The sequence below is a fragment of the Oryctolagus cuniculus genome, chromosome X (assembly GCF_051225735.1).
Source record: "Oryctolagus cuniculus isolate XC-2025 breed Fujian yellow rabbit chromosome X, ASM5122573v1, whole genome shotgun sequence".
In the NCBI taxonomy this organism is placed as follows: domain Eukaryota; kingdom Metazoa; phylum Chordata; class Mammalia; order Lagomorpha; family Leporidae; genus Oryctolagus; species Oryctolagus cuniculus.
Window position 1 is genome coordinate 73691998 of NC_142888.1, and position 5312 is coordinate 73697309.

General features: G+C 42.4%; 1 pseudogene; it reads right to left on the reverse strand.

The window, feature by feature from the left end:
- Window positions 1-252: 252 nt before the first annotated feature.
- On the reverse strand, window positions 253-1869 carry LOC108178695 (6-phosphogluconate dehydrogenase, decarboxylating-like; annotated as a pseudogene).
- Window positions 1870-5312: the final 3443 nt, after the last annotated feature.

A 5312-nucleotide genomic window follows, 5' to 3' on the forward strand; every position in this document is an offset into this window, starting at 1 on the left:
GTTTCATGGAGTTGGTTGGCTGTCACATACAGGATCAGTTCCTGGGCTGTCTCAAGAGGCAAGAACAGAGGGCATGATGGCTTTCAAAGAGCTATTTTACACACTCTGACTTTTTCAGGAGTCTCTTACATCTCTTACAACACTTTATTTTAAAAGATCTCAGCAGAAAACAGCAAAGGACCTTGAAGGTGTGTTGTGCAGCATATGGAATATCCTGGTCTATAAAATTGTGAGGCTATCATAATAGTCTGATTAGGCATTATATGAAGAGGATGACATACTACCATCATGGCCTGTCCACTTAGTGTGGATATACTGTCCTCATTTGGCTAAGATGTCATAAGTGTGAGCTGCAAAATAACCCTGCTGAGCCTGGATGCGGTTGGCTAGCAGCATGATATGTCCGTATCCATCGAAGGAGGAGATGGCTGTGGTGAAACAGAGCATGAGAATGCCTGCCCAGACACCGTGCTCACTGCCTGCTGCCAGAAGTCCTGGCAGTTTTCAACAGCTGACTCTTAAAGAATCTAGTAATAGATTATAAAGTTTTGGGTTTCGATCAAATGCATCTTTTCTCTCCCAGGAATACACTTTTGTTTTTCAGATTTATTTATTTGAAGGGCAGTGTGACAGAGAGATAGAGATCATCTGTCATCTGGTTCCCTCCCCAAATTCCTGCAACAGCTAGGAATAGTCCAGGTTGTAGCCAGGAGCCAGGAACTCCATCTGGGTCTCCCACGTGGGTTGTAGGAATCTAAGTACTGGGGCCATCATCTGCTGTATCGCAGCCACATTAGCAGGAAGCTGGATCAGAAGCATAGCACCCTGACTTGGGATGCAGGAGTGACTGCTTAACCCTCTGCACCACAGTACCCTCCCTGGGCAATACGCTTCTGGTGATGTACTTCCACATCAGGTCAACACCACGATAATTTAGGGTCCAGAAAAATTCAGTGGCTGCCTGTCTTAACAGTATAAAGCCTAGAACATAAGAGATGATCATTGAAGCACAGAGGGCCTTTTGAATGTCCTCCAGGAGCAATTCCTTATCATCTTCAAACTGTTTCTTTGGGGAGGACCTTTCAGTTCTTTCTAGCTTCAATTGTTCCATTTTTCAGAGATGATAAACATTCAGCAAAGACAGCCTCTGATGAGGCTGACCAGAATGCTGTACTCTGGGACTGAGATGGCAATCCACTTCCTGGTGCCCTTCCACCTGTACTGATCTTTGGCGGCAGCTGTTCTCCATAGTGTCTTGGAACTTGAGAATATTGGCTGTGATTTCAATCAAGAACAAGACTAGCTCTTTTTTTATCCTATTCCTCAAATACCTGTGCCATCTCATCATGCTCTGGGCCCAGAACATCTTTCATCAAGTGATACACCTCACAAATTAGCTGCATATCTCTGTAGTCTATCTAATTGTGCACCCTCCTCTGTCACACAGTCACAGCAGGATTCTCTTGCTCCTACTTTCTGTAATAATGCCTCGGAGGATGACCTTGATGTGGAGTCAAGTTTCTTTGTTCCCTCTTGGCATGAGTGATGGACCATACCAGACCCTTTCCTCCCCATTTCCCACAAACAAGATTCCCTTGGTCTTGACTTTGTCTTGTAATATCCCTATATTCATAATTTCCTCCCTGAATGATGTCACCGTTATCCAACAGTAGTGCCAGTTTTTCAATGCAATCGGCAAAGCTTGACCTGCCTCCATGGGAAGGATGATCTGCCAAGGCTTCTTCAGCTTGGAAACCATCTCCTTCAAGGACTGAGCACCAAACACTTTGGTTTCCTTTGCCTCACTGGCCAAGAAATCATCCACTTTGAAGACTATGAAATGTACACAACACAAAGCCTTCACAGGTACAGAATTAAGTCCTGGCCCTTGACAGGCAGTTCAATCAGTACAGTGTCAGCTTAGGCTATGGTGGGGGCAGTAAACATAGCAGAATTGAAGGGCAGGGAAGCATGGAGAGTTTACAGCTTGTGGGCAAGGTAGGCAGAGTCCAACCCTGCGGGCCTCTGCAGCTACTCACCACTTGGTACCTCTTTCATTTCTGATTCTCTCTCCTCTCATCTTTTCTTGGTCAATCAAGATAAAGGTTTGAGAATTTTGCTAGTCTGTAATAGCAACATAGCTTTTGTTTTCACCGATTTTCTCTATTGGTTTTCTATTATCTATTCCTTTAGTTTCCATTCTAATATTTATTATTTCCTTCCTTTGACTTGCTTTAGGTAAATAAAATTGGGTAAAATGTTTCCTTTTATTGTTTATTTTGGCCCATCTTACCTTCTTTGAAAGCTGTCACATTCCATCATTGTGTAAGCCAATTTTAAGTCACTTTATTGCTGTTCATTTTAAATCATGAAGTTGAAACAATTTCTTAAAAGAGAGAGAGGTGTCTAGCCTCTGGAACCTTGCTAACAAATATGTGGTTCATGTATCAACAGCATAGCAACACCTGGAAGTGTTGTAGAAATGCAAAATCTTGGGCCCTTGTGGACCTAGTGACCTAGTGAGACATTTTAACAATGTCTACAGATAATTCCTATATACTTTAAATTTTAAAATGTACACTTCTCTAACAAGCACTGTTATCAAAGGAAACTAAAGTGATGATCCAGGTATGCTTAGAGTCTCATGTAATGTTGAAGAGCCTGGGTGCACACTTTGTTTTAGAGGGCAATATGGAAAGAAGCTGAGCCTCATCTAAGGCAGGACCCGGCTTAACTCACTGGCTTGGGACTTGTAGGGAAACTGAACAGAACACCAAGAGTTGGACTGAGGAAGAGATTAGCATTCACAGGGTCTGAGACAGAGAAAAACCCCTTGGAATGGCAAAGATTGAGTTGTGGCAGTGGTAAAGTGAATAAGAAAAGAGCTAGCTCTAGAAAGAAACAAACATTATAATAGCATTTATATGGATTTTAAGTACATTCAATACCATTTGTATATTTACATGCAAGAGAATGATGTATATAAATGCATGTGTGTATATATACACACATACATATATATATATATACACATATACAGTCATGCACTACTTAACATGGGGATATTTTCTGAAAACTGTGTCACTAGGTGGTCTCTTTATTTTATTTGAAAAGCACATACATTATAGAGTATCGACACAAACTAAGATAACAACTACAAATATAATCCTTTTATAAAACTTTTATTTATTTTCACTATATTTGAAAGGCAGAGAGAGAGAGAGAGAGAGAGAGAGAGAAATCTTCCATCTACTTGTTCACTTGCCAAATGCCTGTGATAGCCAGCACTGGGTCACACTGAAGTCAGGAACGGGAAATCCATCTGGGTCTCCCATGTAAGTGGTAGAGACCTAAGGGCTGTAGTCATCACTGCTGTTCCCAGAATGTGCATTAGCAGGAAGCTGGATCAGAAGCAGGGGAGCAAGGACTTGACCCAGGTACTCCAACATAGTACGCAGGCATCCCAAGCAACATCTTGACTGATAGGCCAAATGCCTGTCCTGAAAAAGCAACATTTTTCTTAATTTACTTTTTTTCAGTTGAAAATCAGACACACAGAGAGAGATAGACAGAGAGCCATCTGCTTGTTCAGCCCCCAGAGGTCCATAACGGCCAGGGCTGGGCCAGACCAAAGCCAGGATTCTGGAATCCCATCCAGGACTCCCATTTGGCAGTGGTCCAAGAATTTGAGCCATCATCTACTGCCTCCTAGGGTGCATTAACAGGAAGCTGGATGAGAAGCAGAGGTTGAGACAAAAACTGGCACTCTGATATGAGACGCAGGAATCACAAGCACTGGATTACCCTGCTGTATCACAGCGCTTACCCCACGACAATATAGTCTTAGGAGACCACTCTTGGGTATACAGTCCATCATTAAACAAGCAGTTATTTTGCAGCACATGATTGTATTAATAAAGACATGTATGGGAAAGGTAAACAGCACATGTAGGTTAGTGGTTACCTCTTGGAAGGTATATTAGTTATCATGTTGCATAACATATTAACAAATTATACCGCAACTCTGATGCTTAAGACATATATTTTCAGAAATCCAAAGTTTAGCTGAATTTTCTGCTTCAGGGTTTCTCACAGGGCTGCAATCAAGGTGTCAGGCAGGGACACATTCTCACTTGATGATTTTACCAGAGAAGATCAGTTTCCAAGTTCACAAATATGCCTGGCCTCCCTTCTTTGTGGGTTGTTGTACTAAGGACTCAGTTCCCTGCAAGCTGTTGGCTAGAGGCTTCCCTGGATTCCTTACCGTATGGACCTAGCCCCTGAGTATGTCACAACACAGCAGCAGACTTCATTCGAGTGAGTGAGAGTGTCAGCTCATCACTTTTGTCATATTCTATTCATTAGAATCTAGCTGCTAAGTCCAGCCCACTTTCAAGGAGAGCAGATGACCAAAGGACATGAGTAACTAAAGACAGGAGTCCCCGAGGGTCATCTTTACAAACTTCTAGTAAAAGCAGAGGGTGCTAGCACAAGAGGAGAATTCCAGTGTGGTGCTACACAGTGGACTTCAACTATATCTGTAATGTTTTATTTCTTTTTTGTTAATTTAATTAAGAAATTTATTGATACAATAGATTCTCAGGGTCACAGTAAATACATGATAATTACTACAACATAATTCTCATGTTAATGTGATATTAATACATAGAGAACAGATTCAATGTAGTTTATAGATACAATTCTTTTTAAGATTTATTTTACAGAGAGAGAGAGAAAGAGAGAGATCAAGAGATCTTCCATCCGCTGGTTCAATCCCCAAGTGGCCGCAACAGCCATGGGTGGGCCGGACCAATGCCAGGAGAGCCAGGAGTTTCTTCCAGGTCTTTTACATGGATACAGAGGCACAAGGACTTAGACCATCTTCCACCGCTTTTGCAGGCACATTCGCAGGGAGCTGGATGGGAAGTAGAGCAGCCAGGACACGAACCAGTGCCCATATGAGATACCACTGCTGTAGGCAGTGGTTTAACATGCTGTGCCACAGCACTGGCACCTACAGATACAATTTTAAGAATATAATGACAAACAACAAATGCTGGTGAGGATGTGGGGGAAAAGGTACCCTAATCCACTGTTGGTGGGAATGTAAACTGGTAAAGCCATTATGGAAGACAGTATGGAGATTCCTCAGAAATCTGAATATAGACCTATCCTATGACACAACCATCCCACTGCTGGGAATTTACCTGAGGGAAATGTGGCAAAAAAAGTCCTCCATGAAGGACTTTGGTGGGTGAGACCCCAGTGGAAAGAAGGGGCCATCAAAGAAGGATGTACTTTTCCTTGAAAGG